Consider the following 16,237-nt stretch of genomic DNA (forward strand, 5'->3'; position numbering starts at 1 on the left):
ACATACAAAGAGGAGCTGTTACCACTCCTTTTGAAATGATTCCAAACAATCCAAAAAAAGGGAATCCTTCCCAAATCATTTTATGAGACCAACATCATCCTGATACCAAAACCTGGCAGAGACTCATCAAAAAAAGAAAACTTCAGGCTAATATCCATGATGAACATAGTTGCAAATATCTTCAATAAAATACTGGTAAACCAATTGCAACAGCACATCAAAAAGCTTATCCATCACAATAAAGTAGGCTTCATCCCAGGGATTCAAGGCTGGTTCAACATACGCAAGTCTATAAACGTAATCCACCGCATAAACAGAACCAATCACAAACACATGATTATCTCAATAGACACAGAGAAGGCCTTCAACAAAATTCAACAGCCCTTTATGCTAAAAACTCTCAATAAATTAGGTATTGATGGAATGTATCTCAAAATAATAAAAGCTATTTACTACAAACCCACAGCCAATATTATACTGAATGGGCAAAAACTGGAAGCATTCCCTTTGAAATCTGGCACTAGACAAGGATCCTCTCTCTCACCACTCCTATTCAATATAGTATTGGAAGTTCTAGCCAGAGCAATCAGGCAAGAAAAAGAAATACATTTTCAAATTTATTGACACAATGTTGTTCAAAACATTTCTTTTTATCTTTTTAATATCAGTATAATCTGCATGATGTTTTCTTTTTCATTTGTGTTATTGTTTATTTCTATCTTTCTTTTGTTTTTGATCAGAGTCAGCTAGAGGTTTGTCAATTTTATTGCTCTTTTCAAAGAATCATCTTTTGATTTTGTTTTTTTTAATCTATTGTTTTACTGTTTTTAATTTTACTTATTTCTACTCATAATTATTATTTCTTCCCTTCTGCTTTTTTATTTAATCTTTTCTTCTACTTTTGGTTTCTTAAAGTAAAACTTAGGTAATGTATTTGAAATCTTTTTTATTGCCTAATACAAATATTTAATGATGTAAATTTATCTCAAAGCACTTATTTTATCTGCATACCAAAAGTTATGTTTCAATTTCCATTAAATCCAAAATGGTTACTAATTTTCCTTGTGATTTTCTCTTTGATATACTGGTTATTTGAAAGGATAGTGTTTAATTTCCAAATACTTGGGGATTTTCTAGATATCATTCTGTTATTGACTTCCATTTTAATTGCTTGTCAGAGAATATGCTTCTTATAATTATAATTTTTTTTTGTTTTTATTGTTTTCATGGCCCAAAATATGATCTATTTTAATGAACATTCCATATACACTTGAAAAACATGTATATTCTGTTATTGTTGGATAGAATGTTGTATAAATTTTAATTAGGTTATGTTGGCTAATAATATTGCTCATGGAAATTTAATCTTACTATTTTCTGTCTACCTGTTCTATTAATTAATAAGAGAATGATGAAGTCTTTGACTACAAATTATAGATTTCTCTCTTGCTTCTGTTAGTTCTATTAGCTTTTGCTTTGTGTATTTGGAAACATATTTTTTAGGTGCATAAACATTTAGAATTGTTAGTCTTCTTAATATATTTATCAAGAGTGTAGTTTTCAGCCAAAGACTCAAGGGAATTCCTATGCTGTTTTCTGGAGCTCTTTATCTGCATAACTTTTCCTCTTCAGTATTTGGTCTTATAAATTCTCACCACCTCAGTCTCACTAAACTCTGATATCTAACTTCTCAATTCAGTAAGATCATCAGGCTGCTTTTGCTACAGGTCAGGAATTGCTTTAATGAAGAAAGCCAGGGTGATTTTAGGGCTCACTTAGTTTGTTTCCTTTCTCTCAGGGATTACAGTACTGCCTATCTCTTATTCAAGATCTGAAAAATGTTGTTTTATGTATGTTTTCCAGTTCTCTAGTTGTTGTCAGTTCTTTATAGCCAGAGTGGAATTTGCTACATTAGTGTATAGGCATTTGTCCAGTTGCTTTCAGCTGTACTCCTCTAACAATGTTTAAGAGTTCCTTAATTTCTCACCACCACTTACTTTTATCAATCAAATAGATATGAAGGGACAGCTGATTTTTTAAGTTTGGATTTCCTGATTACTAGTGAGGATAAGTGCCTTTCTTTTTATATGTTTTTGGAGATAATTTTCCCCAGTTTATATGTTTTAATAATGGTGACACGATATCTTTGTTTACTGAGGAAGTCCAAGGGTATATTTTAGGGTAGGTAAATGGCATTAGATGCTGTATATTTATTGTGCTTACTGATATTTGGATTTAATTATACTTTTCTTGCTTTGTTCTTCCACAGACTTTTCTGCTTTCTCTTGCTTTTAATTTGATTGATTGAGTTTCTTTTTAATTTCCTTCTTTTATGCATTATATTCCTATTTTTATGCGTTTGTGGTTAGCTCTACATTTTTAACATAACTGTTGACTTGAAAAATCCAAAGTTAATCAATATTTCTACTCTAAACAAAACAGGAAAGTTTGAACATTTTAACTTCCAACTATTATGCTCAAAATATTTTACTTGATATTATTGCCCACTATTTTATTTTCCACCTTCTTTTTGTAGTGCTCGTTATTTATTTTTATGATTATTATTTTATAGAACCCATTGTTGCTAATGTTGTCCATGTGTTCACCAATTTATTTATTCAGCATTAATTTTGCACCTTGCTTTTTCCTTCTGGATGAAGGAAAATTAAACAATTCCTTTGTTTAATTTTTCTCTCAGCAGGATTCTAGGAGTTATAAATTCATTTAACCCTTATTTTTCTGAATATATCTTTATTTCTCTTTCATTCTTTGAATGATAGTTTAGATTAGTGCAAAATATTTTGTTGGCAATTATTTTTCTTTGGCATTTTAAAACATATTACATGTTTTTTTATAGTAAACTCTTCTTTGTTTCCTTTTATAAATTTCTCTTTGTCTTTGGTATTTGGCAGTTTCATTATGATGTGTCATTATGGATTCATTTTTATTTATTCTGCCAGATCATTGCACTTTTAAAATATGATTAATTAAGTTTGTTATCAATTCTGGGCAATTTTGCCTTTTATGCATTATCTTAGTTCCTTCCTTCTGGAACTCCTATTGGGCATTTATTGAGAAATTATCATTCAATTCTCTATTTTTCTATTTTTTATCTGCTATGGTTTGATTTTGTTCCCCAAAGTTCATGTATTGGAAACATAATCCCTAATGCAATAATTTTGAGAGGTGGAACTTTTAAGAGGCGATTATGGATCATGGCAGACAGAAGGCAGGACTAGATTGTAGCTTCAGACAGGTCAGCTTTCAGAAGCTCACACTGTGAATTGTACCTCCAGATGGACTGCAGGAACAAACCAGTAATCCTGAGAGGACCTACAGACCCTCTGAAGGAAGCAGACTGCTCCTACAGGACCCAGGAGACACACTAAATACTGCGAGTGCCCCAACTGCAGAAATGGAAAAGGAAGACCCTCCTTTCCTGAACATATACCCATCCCCACTGGAGAAGCTGAAGGTCTGTTTGCAGGAGAAGTTTCTGACTTTAGCTGGAGCTGAGTCAATTTAGAGAACCGAGTGAAATATAGGGGTAGAGGAAGCAGCAAAAAGGCCCTGAGAGCTCACTGTGCCCCCTACCAGGCCATTAGCACAAGGATTCATCTGGATGATAACCAGAGGAGCAGAGGGTAAAACTTCACAGGAAGAAGGACATCTCTAGCTGAACTTTTTAACAGTTTGAAAGGGGTAAGAAGCCTCTTGGCCAGAACTTGGTGGAGGGTGTAAATCCAGTGTGCAGACTCAACAGGTGGGGAAAGAACCAAGCCCTTTTCTTTTGCAAGTGGAAGGTGGGTATCCCAGGGCAAGTTTTGAAACCCATCATGCCCTCCACCTGGAAACAGACTTAGGACTGTTGGGGGTGGGGGCACAAGTGGGAATGAGACGAGCCCTTCAGTTTGGGTGGGAGCTGGGTAAGGCCTGTGACTGACAGCTTTCCCCTACTTTCCTGACAACCTGCATAACTCAGCAAAGGCAGCCATTATCCTCCTAAACTCATAACTCCAGTGACTTGGGAATCTTACCCCCAGCCCTCACAGCAGCCATAGCAAGATCCACCCACAGAGAGTCTGAGCTCAAACATGCCTGGCCTCACCTGCACCTGATAGTCCTTCCCTATCCACCCTGGCAGCAGAAGACAAAGGGCATATAATCTTGGGAGTTCTAGGGCCCCACCCACCACTGGTCCTTCTCTATAATACTACAGCTGATGCTTTCTGGAAAGTGCCAGCTCCTGGCAGGAAGCCAACCATCACAAAAATAGAGCATTAAACCACCAAAGCTAAGAACCCTCATGGAGTCTATTGCACCCCCTGCCACCTCCACCAGAACAGGCACAGGGATCCATGGTTGAGAGACCCATAGACAGTTCACTTCACAGAATTCTGTGCAGACAACCTCCAGCACCAGCCCAGAGCTGGGTAGACTCACTGGGTGGCTAGATCTAGAAGAGAGTCAACAATCACTGCAGTTTGGCTCACAGGAAGCCACATCCACAAGAAAAGGGAGAGAGTACTACAACAAGAGAACATCCCATGGGACAAAAGAATCTGAACACCAGCCTTCAACCCAAGACCTTCCCTCTGACAGAGCCTACCCAAATGAGAAGAAACCTGAAAACCAACCCCACTAATATGACAAAACATGGCTCTTAAATACCCCTCAAAATGACACCACTTTACCAGCAATGGATCCAAATCAGAAAGAAATCCCTGATTTACCTGAAAAAGAATTCAGGAGATTAGTTATTAAGCTAATCAAGGAGGGACCAGAGAAAGGCAAAGCCCAATGCAAGGAAATCCAAAAAAATGGCACAAGAAGCGAAAGGAGAAATATTCAAGGAAATAGATAGCTTAAAGAAAAAACAATAAAAAATTCAGGAAACTTTGGACAAACCTTTAGAAAGGCAAAGCTCTCTGGAAAGCCTCAGCAATAGAATTGAACAAGTAGAAGAAAGAAATTCAGGGCTCGAAGACAAGGTCTTCTAATTAACCCAATTCAACAAAGACAAAGGAAAAAGAATAAGAAAATAAGAACAAAGCCTCCAAGAAATCTGGGATTATGTTAAATGCCCAAACTTAAGAATAATCAGTGTTGTCGCTCAGGAAGAAGAGAATTCTAAAAGCTTGGAAAACATCTTCAGGGAAATAGTTGAGGAAAACTTCCCTGGCCTTGCTAGTGACCTAGATATACAAATACAAGAAGCAAGAAGCACAAAGAACACCTGGAAAATTGATCACAAAAAGATTTTCACCTAGGCACATTGTCATCAGGTTGTCCAAAGTTAAGACAAAGGAAAAACTCTTAAGAGCTGTGAGACAGAAGCACCAGGTAACCTATAAAGGAAAACCTATCAGATTGACAGCATATTTCTCAGCTACCCTACAAGCTAGAAGGAACTGGGGCCATATCTTCAGCCTCCTCAAACAAAACAATTATCAGACAAGAATTCTGAATCCAGTGAAATTAAGCATCATATATGAAGGAAAGATACAGTCATTTTCAGACACACAAATGCTAAGAGAATTCACCATTACCAAGTAACCACAATAAGAACTGCTAAAAGGAGCTCTAAATCTCGAAACAAATCCTGGAAATACATCAAAACAGAACCTTTTTAAAGCATATGTCACACAGGACCTATAAAACAAAAATTCAATTTAAAATGTAAAAACAAAAAAAAACAAAGTACCCAGGCAACAAGAAGCACAATGAATGCAATGGTACCTCACATTTCAATACTAACATTGAATGTAAATGGCCTAAATGCTCCACTTAAAAGATACAGAACTGCAGAATGGATAAGAACTCACCAACCATCTCCTGCCTTCAGGAGACTCACCTAACACATAAGGACTCACAGAAACTTGTAAAGGGGTGGGAAAAGGCATTTCATGCAAATGGACAACAAATGAGAGCAGCAGTAGCTATTCTTATATCAGACAAAAGAAACTTTAAAGCAACAGTAGTTAGAAGAGACAGAGAGTAGTTAGAAGAGACAATAGTAGTTAGAAGAGATAAAACAGTTAGTAGTTAAAAGGCCTTGTCCAACAGGAAAATATCACAATCCTAAACATGCATGTGCCTAACACTGGAGCTCCCAAAGTTATAAAACAAGTACTAATAGACCTAAGAAATAAGATACACAGCAACGCAATAATAGTGGGGGACTTCAGTACTCCACTGACAGCACTAGATAGGTCACCAAGACAGAAAGTCAACAAAGAAACAACAGATTTAAATTATACCTTGGAACAAAGAAACTTAACAGACATACACAGAACATTTTATCCAACAGTCACAGAGTACATATTCTATTCAACAGTGCATAGAATTTTCTCAATTTATGATAGGCCATAAAATGAGCTTTAATAAATTGAAGAAAAGTGAAATTATATTAAGCATTCTCTCAGACCACAGTGGAATACAACTGGAAATCAACTCCAAAAGGAACTTTCAGAACCATGCAAATATATGGAAATTAAATAACCTGCTACTGAATAAGCATTAGGTCAAAGTAAAATCAAGACGGACATTTAAAAATCTTCGAACTAGATGGCAATAATGACAGAATTTATCAAAACCTCTGGGATACAACAAAGGCATTGCCAACAGGAAAGTTCCTAACCCTAAGCACCTACATCAAAAAGACTGAAAGAGCACAAAATGACACTCTAAGGTCACACCTCAAGGAACCAGAGAAACAAGAACAAACCAAACCCAAATCCAGCATAAGAAAAGAAATTACCAAGATCAGAGCAGAACTAAATGAAATTGAAACAAAAAAACCACAAAAGATAAATGAAACAAAAACCTGGTTCTTTGAAAAGATAAATAGATTTGATAGACCATTAGCAAGATTAACCAAGAAAATAAGAGAGAAAATCCAAATAACCTTGCTAAGAAATGAAACAGGAGATATTACGATTGACAGCACTGAAATACAAAAGATCATCCATGGCTACTATGAACACCTTTATCTATATGAACTAGAAAACCTAGATGAGATGGATAAATTCCTGGAAAAACACAACCCTCCTAGCTTAAATCAGGAAGAATTCGATATCTTGAACAGACCAATAACAAGAAGCAACATTGAAAGGATAATTTAAAAATTACAAACAAAAAAAAGTCCAGGACCAGATGGATTCACGGCAGAATTCTACTAGACGTTCAAAGAAGAATTGATACCAATCCTTTTGACACTATTCCACAAGATAGAGGAAGAAGGTACCCTCCCTAATTCATTTTATGAAGCCAACATCACCCTAATACCAAAACTAGGAAAGGATATAATGAAAAAAGAAAACTACAGACTAATATCCTTGATGGATACTGATGCTAAAATCCTTAACAAAATCCAACACCATATAAAAAAGATAATTCACCATGACCAAGTGGGTTTCATACCAGGGATGCAGGAGTGGTTTAACATATGTAAGTCAATAAATGTGATACACCACAGAAAGAGAATTAAAATCAAAAATCACATGATCATCTCAATAGATGCAGAAAAACCATTTGACAAAATCCAGCATCCCTTTATGATTAAAACTCTCAGCAAAACTGGCATACAAGGGACATACAACAAACCCACAGCCAACATAATACTGAATGGGGAAAAGTTGAAAGAATTCCCTCTGAGAACTGGAACAAGACATGGATGCCCACTCTCACCACTCCTCTTCAACATACTACTGGAAGTCCTAGCCAGTGTAATCAGACAAGAGAAAGAAATAAAGGGCATCCAGATTGGTAAAGAGGAAGTCAAACTGTCACTGTGGTAATGATATGATCATTTACCTTGATAACCCTAAGGACTCCTCCAGAAAGCTCATAGAACTGATTAAAGTATTCATCAAAGTTTCTGGACACAAGATTATTGTACACAAATCAGTATTTCTTCTATACACCAACAGTGACCAAGCAGAGAATCATATCAAGAACTCAACCCCTTTTACAATAACTGCAAAAAAAAAAAAAAAAGATATACCTAACCGAGGAATAAAAAGACCTCTAAAAGTAAAACTATAAAATACTGCTGAAAAAAATTATAGATGACACAAACAAATGGAAACAAATCCCATGCTCATGGATGGGTAGAATCAATATTGTGAAAATGATCATACTGCCAAAAGCAATCTACAAATTCAACACAATCCCTATAATCAAAAATGATGATGATATCAAAAAGCAAAAAGAATAAATCTGGAGGCACCACACTACCTGATTTCAAACTATACTTTAAGGCCACAGTCACCAAAACAGCATGGCACTGGTATAAAAATAGGCACACAGACTAAGTAGAACAGAATAAAGAACTTAGAAGTAAAAAATACAGCCAACTGATCTTCAAAAAGCAAACAAAAACATAAAGTGGGGAAAGGACACCCTTTTCAACCAAATAGTGCCGGGATAATTGGCTAGCCACATGTAGGAGAATGAAACTGGACCCTCATCTCTCACCATATACAAAAATCAACTCAAGATAGATTAAGGACTTAAAGCTAAGACCTGAAACTATAAAAAATCTAGAAGATAGCATTGGAAAAACCCTTCAAGATGTTGCCTTAGACAAAGATTTCTTGTCCAAGAACCCAAAAGCAAATACAATAAAAACAAAGATAAATAGCTAGGATCTAATTAAACTAAAGAGCTTTTGCCTGACAAAAGGAACAGTCAGCAGAGTAAACAGACAACCCACAGAGTGGAAGAAAATCTTCACAATCTATACATCTAACAAAGGATTGATATCCAGAATCTACAATGAACTAAAATCAGTAAGAAAAAAATCAAACAATCCCATGGAAAACCAGGCTAAGAACATGAATAGACAATTATCGAAAGAAGATGCACGAATGGCCAACAAACATATGAAAAATGCTCAACATCACTAATGATCAGGGAAATGCAAATCAAAACCACAATGCAATACCACCTTACTCCTGCAAGAATTGCCATAATTAAAAACTCAAAAAAACAGTAGATGTTGGTGTGGATGCAGTGAACAGGAACAATTTTACACTGCTGGTGGGAATGTAAACTAGTACAGCCACTATGGAAAATAGTGTGGAGATTCCTTAAAGAACTAAATGTGGAACTACCATTTGATCCAGCAGTCCCACTACTGAGTATCTACCTAGAAGAAAATGTCATCATTCAAAAAAAGATACTTGCACACACATGTTTATAGCTGCACAATTGACAATAACAAAATTGTGGAACCAACTCAAATATCCATCAATCAAAGAGTGGATAAAGAAATTGTGGTATATATATAATTATGTTTAGGTGGTGTATCACATTTATTGACTTATGTATGTTAAAGCACCCCTGCATCCCTGGTATGAAACCCACTTGATCATGGTGGATTATCTTTTTGATATGGTGTTGGATTTGGTTAACTAGTATTTTGTTAAGGATTTTAGCATCAATATTCAACAAGGATATATATATATATAAAGATGGAATACTACGCAGTCATATGAAGGAATAAACTAACAGCATATGCAGTGACCTGGATGAGATTGGAGACGACTATTATTCCAAGTTAACTCAGGAATGGAAAATCAAACATCATATGTTCTAACTGACATGTGGGAGCTAAGGTATGAGGATGTAAAGGCATAAATGATACAATGGACTTTGGGGACTTGTGGGGAGGGGGCAAGGGATAAAAGACTACAAATATGGTGCAGTGTATCCTGCTTAGGTGAAGAATGCATGAAAATCTCACAAATCACCACTAAAGAACTTAGTCATGTAACCAAATATCACATGTACCCCAATAACTTATGAAAAAATTAAAAATTGAAAAATAATAAAATGCATGTAGTACACCTAAAAAAAAAAGAAGTGATTACATCATAAGGGCTCTGCCTTTATGAGTGAATTAATGCTATAATTGTGGGAGAAGTCTAGTTATCTTGGGAGTGAGTTTCTGATAAAAGGATGAGTTTAGCCTCTTTTCTGTTTCTCTCTTGCAAATACTATTTTGTCCTTCCACCTTCTGCCATGAAAATTGCATAACAAGAAGACCCTCACCAGATGCAGCCCCTCAGTCTCACACTTCTCAACCTCCATAACCATGAGCCAAATAAATTTCTGTTCATTAACCAGTCTATGGTATTCTGTTGTAGCAGCACGAAATGTGCTAAGACAACATCTATTTCTCTCATTATGTCCCACTTTGATTAAAACCTCTTGTCACCTTCCAATTCATTTATTCTCTTCTATTTCCAACATGTTTCCATTGAACTTTTAATTTCAAAGTTTGCATTTTTATTACTATTTGGTTCCTTTTCTAATGTGCCTGTTCTGTTTCATAGGGCATTGTTCATGTCATAGAGTCTGTATTACTTTTTTAAAGGTTTTTATTCATTTTAAATACAATTATTCTATATAATCTTTTAGACTACCATTCTATTATGTTAAGTTTTTGATGTTCCAATCTTTCTGTTAGTTGTATATGCTGATTCTCAGTCATGATAGACCATGTCTATGTGTATTTTGTCTATTTTTATTGTGAGCTCACATTTAGTGAAATTTTTTTTCTCTGTGAAAATTCATTGCAGACCATACTGTGGGAACAAAGTTCCAAAGCAGATTAACATTTTCTTCAATCAGCAGTTCCCAGGGTTCTGTTGAGCAGGAACCTATTTTTGCGTTAAGTTACTAGCTTGGGCTTTCTAGACAACAGGGTCATTAATAAATTTGGACCTCAAACCCATGGAGTATGTAGACTCAGGTTTTCCAGTTCACTGAGAACATTTGCTTTTATCATCCGGAGCACAGGCAGAAGCAAATGAAGCTCTTTATAGTTGCCCTGTGCTCATAAGTTACTTCTTTTTCCTATTTCACATATTCACTGGGTGTGTGCATTTATAGTTGATCTTGGTTTTATGCATAGATCTCAATTTCACTTCTCTGCCTTGCGTGAACACAAGGTTACCAAGACAAAAATCTCTCCCATTCCACCCCTTCCACAGCATTTGCAGCATCAGTCAAACTAGTCCCTGGGTCCTAGTTTTCTCATTTGTGTAAAAACATTTTTCTTGAGAAAGAAAACAACAAGACTGTTTTTGTTTAAATATTAAATATTCCTAGATGACTCTAGTGGAAGATTTTCACATAAGGATTTACCATTTTTCTAAAACCACAAAGCACACTTCTTCCATAATGACCATGCTTCCCATTAGATAGGTAATCAAATGAGAGCAAAAGTGCCCTTTTGTTTTAACTGGGTCATTTCTACCTTTGTAAACTTCAAAACTTGATGGCAATTGTCTCCATCCACCTTTAATTTTATCTTTTAGCAAAGTCAGTTTGGTTGTAAGTATCAAAAACAAACAAGCAAAATTTGAAACAAAAGTACTTAAGCTTGGGTGAAGGTGGGGATAATTTCAAAGACATGGGAATATTTTAAGGACATAGAGGAGAATCAGTTGAGTCTCAGAACAGACTAGAAAGCTGTCAGGTGCCTCTCTCTGCACATCTGCCTTTTTCTTCTCCACCTTCCTTCAGGCTGGTCTCCCCATGTTGCATGCACTTGGCCACACGTGGCTACCATACAGCTCACCAGTTTGCTCTTCCTCTGGTCAAGGGACCATCTCACATTGAAACTAACCTCTTGGTCTCCTCTACCAACTCCTAGGGAAAAGGATTGGATTGGTCCTCCTGGATCATGAATCTAACTGAGTCCTATGATCTAGGGATAAAGGATCAGGGCCACATAATATAAACAGTTTCTGGACCACACTCCCATATCATACGGTAGTTGAAGTCCAGGGTGACTGAGGGTTAAGAAGGCACACTGAAGATAATCATTACATCCCTAAGCAGAAGTGTCATTCTCCACATCATTTTTCACAGGGTGAACCAGAGGATGACAGACAGCATCAATGAATAGAGGTAAAGAGGGGTCTTAGCAGATGCCACGAGCCTCAAATTATGATGCAGCTTTTCCACATAAGAGGAAGAATAATGATCTGGAAACAGGTGGGGAATTAGCAGGACTTTGACCCTCAGTCCTTGCCTTATGTAGATGACACTAGGTGAGTGGGAGAATGAGAGTATCTTGTGGAGAGGACACAGAGGAAGCCCTGACCACCAGGGGGAAGCTCAGTTTTCAATTAGAGCTAGGGCACTGGTGACAAAGTTGATTATACAGGAATATTTTATTTTATTTTACTTTTTCAGACAGAGTCTAACTCTGCGGCCCAGGCTGGAGTGAAGCTCACTGCAACCTCTACCTCCCAGGTTCAAGCAATTCTGTTTCAGCCTCCTGAGTAGCTAAAATTAAAGATGAATGCCACCATACCCGACTAATTTTTATATTTTTAGTAGAGATGGGGATTCACCATATTGGTTAGGCTGGTCTCAAACTCCTGACCTCAGGTGATCCACCCACTTCAGCCTCACAAAGTGCTGGGATTACAGGAGTGAGCCATGGTGCCCGGGCAGGAATTTTTATTTTATTTTTTTAACAATTTCAGTAGGTCTGGATTGGGAATAAGTAAACACTCACAGGCCAGCTGCCAGATAAGGGCTGGAGTGAAGAGCTGTATGGGGAGAATTTGCAGGAACACATGAGCTGAGACGCGGTGAGACAGAGATGGACACAACCGCTGAGGGCCGCCTCCCCGTTGGATCTGGATCTGGCCAAGGTGCTCAGGGGTTATTGGATTTCATTTCCTTTGCACATACCTTTTATTCTCTGCCTCTTTTTTTCCTATTACTTTCTTTCAGTTTACAGTCTTTTAAGATCCAGTTCAAATTCCACTTCACTTGTGAGGCCTTTTTTGACCACCCTAATCTCCAGCAGCCTCGCCTGCCTCCTGAGGTCCTCCCGGTCTGCTTTATTCACTCAGTGGTGAACCATGGACTGCCGCGTGCTGTTCCCTGAGCTGTTCTTGGTCTCTTCTACTATTACTGAACTACCTGTGATTCAAGTCGCTTTTTACCAAAAAGACTGGAAGATCAAGGAGGTGGAAACACGCCTTGTACTTTCTTTTATCTGTAGTAGCGTAGTAGATAGTAGCCCTCATGTAGTAGGTATTTAATGTGTGTTTATGAGCTTTGGCAAATCACTCTGTGACATTTTGTTTATCTAACTGTCAGCAAGAGCTAATAACATCGACTATCCATTCACTTATTCCGTCTTTCAGGAAATGTTTCTTGAGCACCTACTCTGTGTAAGGGTGAGTTTGTGGAGTGAGAGTTTATTAACGGGATAGCAACAATCAGCAAATAAGATAATGAATAGTAAAAAGATGCCATGAAAAGCAGGACGCATTTAGAAAAGAAAGACATTATTTAAACATTCACATTTAGACACTGGAACATTAACTAACTTATTTCATAAGCTCCCTCCTGAGTTCCCATAGCACTCTGAGCATACAGTACCTATATTATAGCACTTACCACATCGTATTATAGTTATTTGTGTGTGTTTCCATCTCTGCCCCAGACTGTGAGCTTTGACATGGAATTTCCAGCATTAAGCACAGTGCCTGCCACATAATGGGCCTCAGTAAATATTTGAAATAAATTAATGAGTAAAATAAAATCAGCATCCAAGAGTTCTCACACTACAAAAATGTATTCAGACAACAAGCACACTGAGGAAACTTCTGTTTTCGGACTCTTGTGGAGAGGGTAACAAATGAAAACAAAATGTAGATTTTGCCTTGAAGAAGCTTATAAATGGAACAGAAAACAGAGCACATGCCTTAGAACATGTCTTAAGATGATGTATCCAATTACCTAAAAGTAGTCACATTTTCAAATTCTGACAGATGTTGATGGATTTCAGGAAAACCATACAGGCAGGAGTTGTTAACTGGGGAGCTTCTTGGAAAGACAATAAATTATATGGGATGCCTTGGCAAGATAAACAAAATTCGAAGAATTCCCTATACTATGGGTGGAGAAGGAGAGTGGGCCACTGACTGTCTGCAGGTTCAGAGCCATAGTGCTTGCCAGAGATATTCTGTTCCTCTGTTGGAGACACACACCAACACACTTGTGTACACACACACACACACACACACAGAGGCATACACTCATCTCTGTGGCTAGAGGAGTGGGGTGATGGGCTTAAAGTGCTTCCCCTCTCTGGAGAGAAATCCTCTCTCCTCAAGTGCTTCTCCCTTTGCTTTCACATCAACCCTTTGAAGGCAGCAGCTTTGCTGCTCTCAAGAGCTCTCTCCCAGGGCTGTACTTGCTCTGCGAGTGCCCCCATTTCCAGGATGTGACATAGAACTCATTCGATTATGAGTCTTTGTTCCAATCCCTTTGATCATCATAGGAACAGGTAATTTGAGTAGGTCAGCAAAGGGCAAAGCCAGGAGGACAAATGTTTATCTACCTCAAGGTTGGAGGTGGGAAGCACAGGCAGCTGCTACTGAGGGTGGTGGGGCGGTGAGGAGGCTCCTGGCCTAGCTCACAATCTGCCTTCGTCAAACGACATCCAGAAATGTGGCCTCAGTCCTCACCCTACAATAGGAACTCCATGTTCATTGATTCAACAAATATTTATTGTACTATTATGATATACTAGCTATTATTCTAGGTGCTAAAATTGTATTCTAGGAATATGATTTTAAACAAAAGAAAAAAGTGAACTGGTTTCATGGAGATTATATTCAAGTGGGAGAAAAAAGAAAATCTGCAACTTTACTTTATAGAGATAACATACGGATACTAAGAGAACAAAGAGTGATGTCACACAGAGAGGTCCAGGAAGATCTCCCTGAAGCAGAAATAGTTGAGCCACTACTTGAAGGATAGTAAGGAACTGACCATATCAAGAACTAAGGAAAGGGTATTCCAGGCAGAGAGAACTGCAGCTCAAAGCTGCTGAGGCAGGGACAAGATTGAGAACTCTAAGATACGTGCACGTGCTGGCCCACACAGACACACACACACACTGGTCTAACGCAGGGAGTGAGAGGGCATTAAGGAGGAGAATTAAGACAGAAGACTGCAAAGCCAGATCACACGGGCTTAGTAACTATGGTAATGCATTGACATCTTATTCCAAGTGTAACGGGAAGCCATGGAACCATTTGAATCAGAGAAATGATGTGATGACTCCCTGACCCCCAGAAAGGCTTCATATCTGGCCTGTCTCATAGGAAGTGACAGTTGTTGTGCAAAATCTTAAGTAAGAGTAGTAGAACTTTCCGTGTGAGCGCAGACTACTCCCCACTCCTGAAACATGGAATTTGCCCTGTGGAGAGATAGGCCACCATCCTTAAAGAGTGCTTTAAGATACATTGAACTGGAAAGTCCAGAAAGTTGAAGCTACCTCTTTTGTGGGGGTTCCTTAAAACCTCAGGCCGATGAGTGGATGAAAGACTGATGAAAACTATCTCATGGGGGTCACCTAAAATCACTGAGACCACCTTAAAATTATTCTAGGCACACTATTGCTTATTCCACATTGAATTCGTTTCTAATAAGCATCTTGTTTTGTTTGTGTATCCATTGGATCTCCCTCTGGAATTTTCCCATTGTCTAATCCAAACTCTTCACTTTGTGACTTAGCCCAAGTTATTCCTTACCTAGAAGGCACCTTACAAAACACTTAATCCAATCTGCTTAGTTTATTGATGAATAAATGGAGATCCAAGGAAAAGAAATGACTTGATAAAAATCACTGAATCCGGATCTTTGAGTCCCAGTCTTATCTCCTTCCAGTATTCTTGGCTAGCCTAAAGGGAGATAAATTAGGTAAATTTAGACTGATACTGTGGTTCAGAAAAAGACCCTCAAAATAAACGGCAGTCAATGCAAAGTTCACAGCATTGAGAGTCTGGAAAGTGAAATGATGTGAAATCTCCTTGAGCTCTAGAATCTGGAAGTCAGAACCTCTAAAATAAGCAGGGGCCAGGGGGGTACTCATGGGGGTAAAAATCTCATCCATGTTTTCACATCTGCAGGTGGTTTCAGGTGAAATATCAGCAGTTGGGGGAGGGGATTGACAGCAAGTGTTTGCTCTTAATTCTTGGGAGCCAGGTGGCTCACCTTGGGGTGAGGGAAGACAGGTGCAGGGGCAGGGGAAGGCCAGCTCTCTTTGAGGGGTGAAGGGGATAGGCCCTGGTAATCCAATATCCTCTTGGCGCCACTCTGTGCTCCAGCCCAAATCCATCACTGTAAATGAACCAGGTGACAGGATTAAATATCCCCTAATTGCAGTCCCCCGGGAGGGGCTATGCCAGCT

The sequence above is a fragment of the Aotus nancymaae genome, unplaced genomic scaffold, assembly GCF_030222135.1.
Source record: "Aotus nancymaae isolate 86718 unplaced genomic scaffold, 86718_ANA_hifiasm-v0.15.2.pri h1tg000012l, whole genome shotgun sequence".
NCBI lineage: Eukaryota > Metazoa > Chordata > Mammalia > Primates > Aotidae > Aotus > Aotus nancymaae.